This window comes from Phodopus roborovskii, unplaced genomic scaffold (assembly GCF_943737965.1).
Source record: "Phodopus roborovskii unplaced genomic scaffold, PHOROB, whole genome shotgun sequence".
Taxonomy (NCBI): domain Eukaryota; kingdom Metazoa; phylum Chordata; class Mammalia; order Rodentia; family Cricetidae; genus Phodopus; species Phodopus roborovskii.
Genome location: NW_026125652.1, coordinates 37203 through 50294, shown reverse-complemented (window position 1 = coordinate 50294; position 13092 = coordinate 37203). Strand labels below are relative to the sequence as shown.

Here is a 13092-nt window from a genome sequence, read left to right as displayed (position 1 = left end):
GATTCGCCTAAACTAGTCAAAACAACACCCTTGGAAGTGTGTCTACAGCTTTTATTTGAATTTACTAAATTCAAGATGACCTAATCATCAGAGAACGTAGTCTGTGGAGAAACAGGTCAAAGTGTTTATGAATACTCTCTCTCCTAAGAAGTAAAACTATGGAGCAAAAGATAATAAGAATCCCATTTATTCATCAAAAGGTGAGGTTGCCATTGTTGAGTTCCTTCATGAATGTGATCATCCATTTGTTAGAGTAGACTTAGTGATTATTGGATTCCAGTCCAACTCTTTTGAACAACCACCCAACATTAAATATTATATCTTCTAAAAACCCTGCAAATACAATGACAGTTCAGCTTTTAAACATGTTTCTACTCTGCTCTGCGATTAAACAAGGGATGAACCTGGGAGTTTCCCACAATCATGTGGGAGACAAGAGAGAGTCAATTGTGTGGAGTATGTCAGACCATTTCATCCTGATTATGTTGTTATTTGATTATTAAAATAGGACATTAGATAATCCATGATCTGTGGACTGTGGTTACGCGATGTGGGAGGCAATTATCATAGACCATCTTAATATCAATTATGTAGTTAAAATATTTAAATTAATCACGACAGCATCGTTCATGAGCCTGGTTTGGAGCCAACTTAGGGAAGTCGATGATGTTACATAAACTCACTATGTGATTATTTAATTATATAAAGCAATGATTATATCGTCCATGACACCTGGAATCTGGTGCCACAGATAAACTAATTACATAATTAATGATTTTAAATTGACAATCTGTGTTATACACCAAGTTTGGTGCCACCTTGTTTGACTCAAGTGTGACAGACGACCTAACTATCTGGTTATTTCATTATTCAAAACTGTATTTTTCTACTCTAGGAAGAGTGGAGTCTGGATCCACCTAGTTTGTGTTAAATTGTATCTTGTGAATTCTTTCTTTCTTTCTTTCTTACTTTCTTTCATTCTTTCTTTAAATCAATGTTGATATCATTTTGTTATCTCTCTAGGGGTGAATTATGAGAAACTATCTCTGTATTCATTCATTTTTGGTTGAAATCTATGATTAAGAACTCAATGTCTCTTCAGTATTGAGCAATCATTTAGGATCCATGCATAAAACACAATCCACTTATTTAATGTTTATTCATTTAATTATGAAAATCTGTCATTATGTATTCAGTGATCACTGAAGTTTTGAGCCTCCTTAGGGGAGACCGTTGTACCAGACCATCATGTCACCTAATACTACACTTACTTATTTAACTGTTCAACTAGGAATTAAGTAATAATTCATCATTTAATTTACATATTTAAAATACAGGTAATGTTATGGACCATAAGTCCTGTTTGGAGTCAGATTTTTGGAGTTGGTGATGTAATATCATCTCATTTCTTCATCATTTAGCTATGTAAATAGATCTTTACATCATCGATTGGTTCAGGACTTTGGTGCCATCTCGACAGTGTTAATATAAAAGTCCCAGTAATTAATTATCAATTTAATTTTTTAAAAACATCATTATTCCTGGAAGAGATCAGTCTGACTACTCCATGTGGGATTTAAGTATGAACCACCTTGTCATTTTTCAATCATTTTTCATTGTATATTAGTTATTTAAATCAATGAAGATGTTCTTCTTTTCAGGAATCGGGCCATTATATCGTCCATGACACCTGGAAACTTGTGCCACAGATCATCTAATTACATTATAAATGAATTTAAATTGACAACCTGTGTTAATCCCCAAAATAATGTAAATATTTGTATAGTTATTTAAACAACAATCCTCCAGTCCATGAAGAGACCTGTAAAGCTCCCTCTTGTGGAGATAATGTGCAATATCATCACATTGTATGATTCATTGACTCAATTGATGATGATGACATCCTTCAATGCTGGAGTCTGGCCATGCTTCCCTGCCAGTAGAATGCTATATCCCCTATTTAGTGTGACAGTTATCTATTAGTGACTTATTTAATTCTTTAAATTAGGTAAACTACAGACAGTGCCATCACTGATTACGGTTAGGGTGCAAAAATCTGTCAGGGCCAATGTTAGGAAAGTTGTACACATGGGCAGAACATTTTCTGAATGATCTATGCATCTTCCAGAGTACGAGGGATGCTGGGTGATTGAGTCCTGAAGGTTGAACGATGCCCTCTGAGAAGTACAAGGACTTCACCAAGGCCGGCACGGTGGTCTGTCTGTTGACTACCTGTTCTTCCTCCACATCTTCACATCAGTTGTGGTCTACCATGAGAAGTAGGAGTGGCACTAGGAGGTCCGCACCATCACCGAGACCTGGCAAAAGGATGACGACTCAGAACACGGTAGAACATCTCTCTCTCAGCAATGCTATTGATGCCCCTGCAGCAGCCATCTTGTCAGCTGTTATCAACATTATGGCTAGTAGTGCTATGCCAGGATTGGGCCCACTATCTCACATCCTGTTGCACCACAACAGATTCAGGCGCTTGTGATGAGGTCAGGCCTACAGAATTCATCAGGAAAGACAGTATGAGTATCTGACGATTAACTGATGGCATGTTAAAAATGCGTGATGACAGTATACAGTTTCATACCTGGCAATTCAGCCCAGGAATTGATGATACAAAAAAATGTCATCGGCTTACATATTTAAAGGTGTTAATATTAAATTCTTTCATTATATAATCTATGATCCCTGAAGTTTGGCGCCACCTTGTGTGACTCAAGTGTGACAGACCATCTAACAATCTGATTATTTCATTATTCATTATTCAAATCTGTCTTTTTGTACTCCAGGGAGAGTGGAGTCTGTATCCACCTTGTTGGTGTTAAATTGTATCTTGTGAATTCTTTCTTTCTTATTTTCATTCTTTCTTTCTTCCTTTCTTTATTTAAATCAATGTTGATATCATTTTCTTATCTCTCTAGGTGTGAATTATGAGAAACTATCTCTTTATTCATTCATTTTTTGTTCAAATCTATGACTAAGAACTCAATGTCTCTGAGATTAAATAAGGGATGAACCTGGGAGTTTCCCACAATCATGTTAATGTCAATTATGCAGTTAAAATATTTAAATTAATCACGACAGCATCCTTCTTGAGCCTGGGTTGGAGCCACCTTAGGGAAGTGGATGATGTTACATGAACTCATTACTTGAATATATCATCCATGACACCTGGAATCTGGTGCCACAGATCATCTAATTACATAATTAATGTATTTAAATTGACAATCTGTGTTAATCCCCAAGATAATGTAAATATTTGTATAGTAATGTAAACCACAATCCACCATTCCATGAAGAGGCCTGTAAAGCTCCCTCTTGTGTAGTTAATGTGTAATATCATCACATTTTAGGATTCATTTTTTCAATTGATGATGATGACATCCTTCATGCCTGGATTCTGACCATGCTTACCTGCCAGTAAAATGCTACATCACCTATTTATTGTGACAGTTAGGTATTACTGACTTATTAAATTCATTAAGTTATGTAAACAACTGACAATGACATCACCCTTTACGGTTAGGGTGCAAATATCTGTCAGGGACAAGGTTAGGAAAGATGTAGACATGGGCAGAGCATTTTCTGAATGATCTATGCATCTCCCAGAGTACGAGGGATGCTGGATGATTGAGTCCAGAAGGCTGCACGGTGCCAAACGAGAAGTACAAGGACTTCACCAAGGCCGACACGGTGGTCTGAGTTTTGACTACATGCTCTTCCTCCACATCTTCACATCGGTTGTGTTCTACCATGAGAAGAAGTAGTGGCACTAGCAGGTTGCCACCATCACTGACCTGGTAAAAGGATGACGACTCAGAACAGGGAAGAACATCTCTTATCAGCTATGCTGGTGATACCCCTGCTGCAGCCATCTTTCAGCTGCTATCAACATTGTGGCTACTACTGCTACTCCAGGATTGGGCCCATTATCTCACGTCCTGCCGCACCACAACAGAGATTCAGGTGCTTGTGATGATGTCAGGCCAACAGAATTCATCAGGCAAGACACTATGATTATCTGGCGATTAACTGATGGCATGTTAAAAATGCGTGATGACAGCATACAGTTTCATACCTGGCAAGTCTGCACAGGAATTGATGATACAAAAAAGGTCAACGGCTTACTTATTTAAAGATGTAATTTTTAAATTCTTTCATTATATAATCTGTGATCCCTGAAGTTGGCGCCACCTTGTGTCACACTCAAGTGTGACAGACGATCTAACTATCTGATTATTTCATTATTCAAATCTGTCTTTTTCTACTCCAGGAAGAGTGGAGTCTGGGATCCACCTTGTTGGTGTTAAATTATATCTTGTGAATTCTTTCTTTCTTTCTTCCTTCCTTCCTTCCTTTCTTAATTCCTTCCTTTATTTAAATCTATGTTGATATCATTTTGTTATCTCTCTAGGGGTGAATTATGAGAAAGCATCTCTTTATTCATTCATATTTTGTTCAAATCTATGATTAAGAACTCAATGTCTCTTCAGTATTGAGCAGTCATTTAGGCTTCACACATAAAACACCATCCACTTGTTTAATGTTTATTCATTTAATTATGAAATTCTATCATTATGTATTCAGTGATCACTGGAGTTTTGAGCCTCCTTAGGGGAGACCGTTGTACCAAACAGTCACGTCATCTAATACTACACTTAATTCTTTAACTGTTAAACTAGGAAATTAATTAATAATTCATCATTTAATTTACATATTTAAAATACAGGTAATGTTATGGACCATTAGTCCCTTTTGGAGTCAGATTTTGGTAGTTGATGAGGTAATGTCATCTCATTACTTCACCATTTAGCTATGTAAATAGATGGTTACATCAGCGATAGTTTTAGGACTTTGGTGACATCTCATTAATGTTAATATAAAAGGCCCACTAATTATCAATATAATTTTTCAAATTGCTCATTATTCCAGGAAGAGATCAGTGTGACTACTCCATGAGAGATTTAAGTATGCACCACCATGATATTATTCAATCATTTTTCATTATATATTCATTATTTAAATTGATGAAGGTGTTGTTTTTCTTGACTGGAGTCGGACCATTCCTCCATGGGAGTTAATCACGTGGCATTATTTAATTATCTAAGTACTACTTCCTTGGCAATCACTGGAGTTGGGTTCCATCTTATGAAAGTTAAGTATGGACGACTATCCAATTATTAACTCATTTGATTGCGTAAGTAATGATGGTGTCATCCGTCATTTGGCTTCTGTGTGACTGACAAAGCAGGAGATCGGTACCAGAAGCAGTGCCCAGAGAATGAGGGGCACTGACTTATACGGGGATTACTGATTACATAACAGTAGATTTTTAATAATTGAATGATTACACGATTTTAAAAAAACTGTACTGTTTTGCATCATCGGTTTCTGAGAGGTCTCAAGAGAACTGACCCATGAAGGACACAGTGACCACCGATTTTAAAAATGGAATAACTGTATAATCTCCTGATCAGGGAATCTCATCTAATGACCACTGTCGGTCTGATAACATGACACACCACCAACAATAAATCACTCTAAATAACCATTTTAGAAAGCGGGGTACAGGACTTAATAGAATACAGTCAATTGTGGAATCCAAAATGACTGAAAGAAACATAAGACACTGCTCAAAATCCTTAATCATCAGCCTAATGCAAATCTAAACAATGCCTAGAAACCAAGGGATCAAGTACCTCTAAAGGTAAGAGAATGAAGAGGAGTTTATTTTATTTTCAATAAAGAGAAAAGGATTATGGTAGAGGCGATTAATTCTGTTGTTTCCATTCTAGAAATTAGAAAATTGAAGCATAGAAAACAGGTTTAAAATACTCATCATTGTACTTGAATTGCACAATGATTCTTTCGTTTTCGTGCTTATGTCACTATAGGCATGTTGTAGCTTGAAAGACTGGTAAATATGTAGAAGTCAAAAGACAGAGCCCTGCTTTGTTTTTGTGAGAAACTCAGTGAGGATGTAAGGTTAGTTCATGGGTGGGTATACTCCTTTTAGCATGCGGGAGAGGCACTAGACTGTGACAGAATGTTGGTTCATAAATGTTGCCTGGCAACCCTCCTTGCATTCTGTATCCTGGTAACATGGGCCAAGGACCAGAGAGCAGCTTCGAGAAAGTGTTATTATGGGACATTACAGTCTCCCAAGATAACTATCTCCTAAATCTTTTCATGACAGCATGTGATTCGCTTAAACAAATCATAGCCACACCTCTGGAAGTGTGCCTACAGCTTTTACTGGTTACCAAATTCAAGATTACCTAATCATCAGAGAACATAGTCTGTGGAGAAACAATACAAAGTCTTCAGTTTATGAATACTCTCTCTCCTAAGAAGTGAAAGTATGGAACAAAAGATAATAAGACTCGCAATTATTCGTCAAAAGGTGAGTTTGCCATTGTTGATTTCCTTCAGGAAGGTGATAATCCATTTGTTAGAGTAGACTTAGGGATTGTTGTATTTCAGTCCATCTCTTTTGAGGCAGCCGTTCTACATTAAATATGTGATATCTTCTAAAAACGCTGCATTCACAATGACAGTTCAGCAAGTCTGCCCAGGTATTGATGATACAAAAAAAGGTCAACTGCTTACATATTTAAAGATGTAATTATTAAATTCTTTCATTATTTAATCTGTGATCCCTGAAGTTTGGCGCCATCTTGTGTGATTCAAGTGAAAGGGATGATCTAACTATCTGATTATTTCATTATTCAAATCTGTCTTTTTCTACTCCAGTATGAGTAGAGTCTGCATCCACCATGCTGGTGTTAAACTGTGTCTTGTGATTTCATTATTTATTTATTCATTGATATCAATGTTGATATCATTTTGTTATCTCTCTAGGGATGAATTATGAGAAATTATCTCTTTATTCATTCATTTTATTCCTCAAATCTGTGAGAAAGAATGCAATGACGCCATTGCTGCAGACTTGGAATGAGTAGGCGCTGCCTTGACCGCCTGGTCCGGCCCTGCAGTGCATGGAGGCAGTAATCGTCCCTGGCAGTGGCCTTGGGAACAGAGGCTTCATAAAGTGAAGCCGCCATCTAGGTAGGACACTGAAGGGCGCCGCGCACCAGTGAGGACACAGTGACCACTGTAGGCGTAGCAAAGGATGCTGGGAATCATAGTCCCCTTCCACCCTGAGATGGGCGGGGCTCCGAGACTGCTGGGAAAATTCCACAGTGTGGGAAGCTGAGGGGAAGTCGCCAGACAGTGATGTCACAGGGAACAAGGTCCAGCATGCAGCCTCCTTGGAAACGTAGTCCAGGAGGGCAGCAGTGAAGACAGAGACGCCATTTCTGTCATTCTTTTTGTGAAGGGGCGTGGCTTCCTTTCCTCACGTGACCCCATCCTTCCCCCAGAAACTCTGCCCACACGTCCCATAGGCTCTGCCCCCACCCCCGGATGGCCCCGCCCTTCCACCTGTCTTTCAGGGCCTGTGGATTCCTGGGCATTTACCACCTGGGCGTGGCTGCCGGGCTGTAGGCACATGGGGCGGGGCTGCTGGGTGATGTCAGGGGCTATGCAGGGGCGTCGGGCGGGGCCCTGGTGGCAGCAGTGCTGCTGACTTCCCCTGAGCAGCTGGAGGTGAGTGTGGGCAGGGCACATGTGACATGTGACATGTTGCATGTCAGGGGTCACGTGTGTGCTTCCCACCCTTCCCACAGGCCTGCACAGGCTTTTGCACACATCCTGGCCGAGGATACCAGGCAGCAACCACTGGGCGTGGCCACACCCAGCTTCTACCTCATGGAGCAGCTGAGGTGCATGGGGGGGTTAAGGGGATGTTGTGGGGCACACATCACATGGTACATGTAACATGTCATAGGTCACGCATGTGGATCCCATTTCAGGGGTCACAGGTCACATGTGTCCCCCCTCACCTGCACCATCAGGGACGGCCTAGACCGGATCCTCCCAGCCCATGCTCATGTCCTGGTGCAGGGCCAGCTCTATGTGTCCTTGACTGTGGTGAACAAATTCCAGAACCGACTTGTGTTCCAGTTCCCGACCCGTGAGGACGTCGTACAGGTGAGGGGGCAGGGCCGCAAGTGTAAGAATGTGTCATGTTCTGTGTTTCCTACATGTATATTTCATCTGTGTTTGCACATGTGTGTCGCATGTTTGCACATACGTGTATTGTTTATGCTCATGTGTGTCCCACGTTTCCCCTCATGCGTGTCCTATGTTTCCCCTCATGTGCAGGTCCTTCTCGCCAGCTGCTTTGTCCCCATTTACTCAGGGCTGAAGCCCGTGGAGTTCCAGGGTCAGGTGGGCAGGGCGGTGTGGGTGGGTGTGGTCACACGTTTCTCTGACAGGTGACCCCGAACACGCGTGTATATTGTGGCCATTCCTCTCATGTCCCCCGGCCCCCCCATCTCCCCAGGCCTGGGCAGATCACGCAGCCTCCCCCTGCCCCCTGGAGGTTGCACCCTCACCGTATCCCCATTCTGTGGATGCCATGACATCTCGCCCCACGACCCTGGCCAAGGTCTTGGCTCGAGCGTGCACGTGACTGGACAGGACGTGCAGGTGAGCCATGTGGGGCTTCCGTGGCCACTCCTGTCACAGCATGCTTGCACCAAACTCACTTCCAGCCCAGCCCACACACACTCCTGGCTCCACCCACACTCATTTGCGGCCCCGCCTAGATCTCCACTGCCAATGTTGCCCGCCTGGCCCGAGCGCTCTTCCCGCTGTCCTGTGCAAGCCTGGAGTCCCTGTACCATGATGGTTTCTGCGACACCATGAGCTTCCTGCGCCGCAAGGGCTGCTTCTGGTGAACAGGTGTGTGTGCACACATGTATGTAGCTGAATAAATGAAGTCCCTGTGATTTACATGCTTGTCGTTTGTTTTACACGCATGTCGTGCCTGTGGCTTCTGTGATCCTAATGCGCCACCTCCACAACACTTACGTATGTCGCGTGTACACATGATATCCCGGCTGGTGCCGCCTCCATTACATGCAGTTCACATATGGAGTCATGGTGTTTCCATGTGAGCCAGTGCAGTGCGCATTGGAACCTGTGTACATGGCATGTGAGCGCGTATAGTTGACATGTGAGCCTCTCGATATGTGAGTTTGTGCAGTTGACTTATGAGGTCATGTTTTTGCCTTGTAGGTCCATGTAGTTAACATGTGAGCCCGTATAGTTAGCATGTGAGCCTGTGTATTTGACATGTGATCCCTTGTAGTTAATATGTGAGCCCATGTGCACAACATGGTATTCATGTACTTACCATACATGGTCATGTACTTACATTATGGCTTCATGTACTTACTGTGAGATCCCATGTAGCTAGCATGTGTAACTAGGTAGTTTGCATTGGTGTCACATACTTAGCATGTAAGTAGCACGCGAAGTCATGTGGGCAACATCTGAGCCACTGCAGCAAACGTAGGAGCCCTCAGAGTTTACATACGAGTTCATGTAATTAACACAAGGACATGCAGTAAACACATGAATTCACATGGATAACATGTTTTATTTGCTTTACCAGGGTGTGGTTGGGGTTGGAGGGGAAATAAATACGTGGTCGATACATTGGCGGTTGGGTTATATATGTGGGTTACATATTTGCACTTCCTCCACCTATGTTACATGTATGATATGCATGTTTATTTTTAGTTGTTTGTTGTTATTTTCTGTTCTTTGACTTGGGCCAGGTCATGTGTGTGAGGGGGGCACAGGAATGGGCAGGGCGTGCAGGGATAAAACATGAAGGAGGAAAAAATAAAACTAAAAAGAAGGGAAAGAACCCGCGAAACAATAACGGTGGAGACGAACAACAACAATAATAATAGTGGGGAAAGAATGGGCTTAAATACTGACTCACAGCACAGTAGAAAAATTATAGGAAGTTTAGGCTTAGCTCCTCCCTACCAGGTGTGTGTTGTCACCAGGTGTGTGTCATCAAAACAGGAAGACGACCAACAAAAGCCTTGGGGCAAGGAGTTCCCGCCAACAGCTTCAGGCAAGCTCAAGGCACTTCAGTGGTCTATGCAGGGCCCTACAGGTCCCCCTTTCTCGTAATATAAACTAACACCTGCCTTAGGTGACAGAGAACATCAGCATAATTCCTTACCCATCATTGGAGAGGTCACCCAGGCCTGTAACCTTCCTATCTTAGGTTAGATATTTGACCCGTCTGTGTTACCCTTCACTGGTGAATAGTTTGTTCAGCCACACGTGGGCAGAGGCATTTTCTCTTGAGTCAAAGACAGTATCTGTCTTGTTAGAAAGTTGGCCTGGGCCTCTTTAGTGCTGTGGCAAAATAGCACCAAGTGCAAGGCCTAAAAACCCAAATGATCTGCCCACAAGTTGAAGTCCTTGTAAAAAGCTTTCTGCATTGGCAAGTGGCACTCAGGTTTCATAGATGTTAATGACCTGCATGGCTAAAGCATGTGTATAACTTAAAAACTGATCACTCCAGGATTTCTGGAGAAAAATGATGAATTAACACAGATATGTGTGAAAGACAGAACAAGAAGCCATATGAGCTTCTCACAAATATTCAAGTGTTCCCTTTGGAAGTTAGTTTGTAAATTTAGTTTAAAAATGCCAGTTTGTACTAGATAATAAAGTGTGATTTGGGTGGCTAAGACTTAAGCCAAATCACCTGATAGTTGATCTACTGTGCTTGCAGGATTTACAGATTGGGAGAGGGCTATGGTAGAATCTGTTGCTTCAGTGGTAAAGGCAGCATTGGCAGCCATGATCCCGGAATCTCCTATCCTCTGTGCTGCACACCTGGGTACGTCCCCGCAACAGCTGTTACATTTGGCAGACCTGCTGAGAACAATTGAAACTTCCTCCAAAATTATTAGCATTGTTTACAATAATAAGAATGGAACCAGAATACAGTACCTGAGATGAAATTGAAATTCTTGTCCTTTGTATAAAAGTATAAATTTATAGCCACTTAATCCAAACTATAATTAATGGTCTGGAAAAAAGGCCACATATGGCTACTCAGAACCATGGCTACTCAGACCCACTGGCATCAGGATAGATAGATTCTTGAAGACCCATCAGACCTTTTTTCTGGCTGTTAAATCACCATCCCTCTGCACATGTTGAATCAGCCACTCAGGCACCCAAACAGGTGCATCTTGTGGAAACACACAAACTGACCTTTGAGACCATACTAGAACTGGGTCAGGGCCTCCCCATTTTGCAGTAGTGACACTCTTCCACATAACTGAGCCATAGTCAGATGACCCAGGGCCCCAATGCCTGTTGGTCACAGATCGAGCAGCACCATCAATAGTTAAAAAATTTAAAATATAAAGGACAAGAGAAAGGTGATTATGAGGAGATCCTGTAAACTCCCCCTGTTTTGTTTTATGAAGATAGGCTTTAATTGTGAGATGTGCATGTTCCACCATGGCCTGACCCTGAGGATTATAAGGGATATCCATTTTACGTGAGATAATTTTTTTTTTATTTTTGCAAAAAGCGTTAAAACCTTGACTAGTATAAGCAGGGCCATAATCAGGTTTTAATTGTCTGGGCATTCCCATATAAGCATAGGCTTGTAAACAATGGCTCTTAAAATCCTTAAGCCTTTCTCCAGTATGAATACAGGCAAATATGAAATGAGAATGGGTATCCACAGATACATGAACAAATTGTAGTCGACCAAAGGAAGGAACATGAGTAACATCCATCTGATAGATATCATTAGGTGTGACACCACAGGGGTTAACTCCAAGGTGTGGAACAGGTAAGAACTCTGCACATAGGGGCCAATTCTTAACTATATCAATAGCTTGGTCTCTAGTAATTTTAAAATGGAATTTAAGTGACCCTGTATTAAGCTGGAAGGTTGTATGAGCTTTGCAGGCTGCTTCATAACCAGATTCTCTGATCATTATGATTGTACTACCTCTTTTAGTTTTAAAATCAACAATGGCATTTTCTTCACTTAAAGGGCTAGGCAAATCAGAATGCGCTTGGAGATATCCTACAAAAATTGGATGAGAGAGCCTCCATAGTAGGCTTTGTATGGCTAGTAAATGTTCTTGTACATGAGACACTGGAGCTATATAAGCAGCAGTTTCTAAGGGAGCCAATATATGATAGACATATTTACTATCCGTGTACAAGTTAAATGGCTCATCAGAAAAATCTTGAAGGGCTAATTGTACTGCAGCTAGTTCCTCGAATTGTGCAGACTTCACTTTAAGTATAGAGCGTTTGATAATGGGAAAAGAAACAACTACTGCACAACCATTTGAAGAGTCATTTGTAAATACATTACAGACCCCCTTCAGAGGATTTTGGGAAATAACCTTGGGGAAACACACAGGGTGGTTTTTAAAACAATGAGCTAACTTACTGGAAGGAAAATGACTATCAAAGCAGCAGGGTGTAGAAAACAAGTAATGTGCCCACTCTTCATTAAACTGTTGAAACTATTGTATCTGTTGTTGAGTATAGGGAGTAACAATTACATCTGGCATTTTGCCAAAAACTTGAATACTCATTTTGTATGCCTTTTGAATAATAGAAAGCATTGCCTAAGGATAAGATCTAACTGTCTTTCTTGGGGATGCATGTTCATGCACCCATAATATAGGACCAGTTTGCCAAAATACCGCAATAGGGGAATACCTGAAACAAAGACTAATAACATCAAGTTCTGAGAATAGTCAATATAATTTAAATGTGCAGGTTGGAGACATTTTTGCATAAGCTGTATACATTCTCCCACATCAGGCGTTAAGGTGAAGAAGTGAGATCAGAATCTCCTTGTAAAATATCAAATAATGGTCTAAGCTGCCCAGTGGGTAGGGCCAAACTAGATCGAACCCAATTTATGTCTCCCAATAATTTTTGAAAATCATTAAGGGTGGTCAGATTATCCAGCCTTAAAGTAATCTTTTGAGGATGGATACCAGAAAATAACAAATGATGACCCAGGTATTGATAGGGAAATTCTTGTTGCCCCTTTTCTGGGTTTAATCTTAAACCCGCTAATTGAAGATTATGTTGCAATTCTCCAAAAGCCTCATTCAATTCCTTAGAATCCAGGCCGGCTAAAAGAATATCATA

General features: G+C 41.2%; 1 pseudogene; it reads left to right on the top strand.

Annotated features, from left to right (window-relative positions):
• The first annotated feature begins 7461 nt into the window (after positions 1–7461).
• Positions 7462–8816, top strand: LOC127217157 (patatin-like phospholipase domain-containing protein 4; annotated as a pseudogene).
• Positions 8817–13092: the final 4276 nt, after the last annotated feature.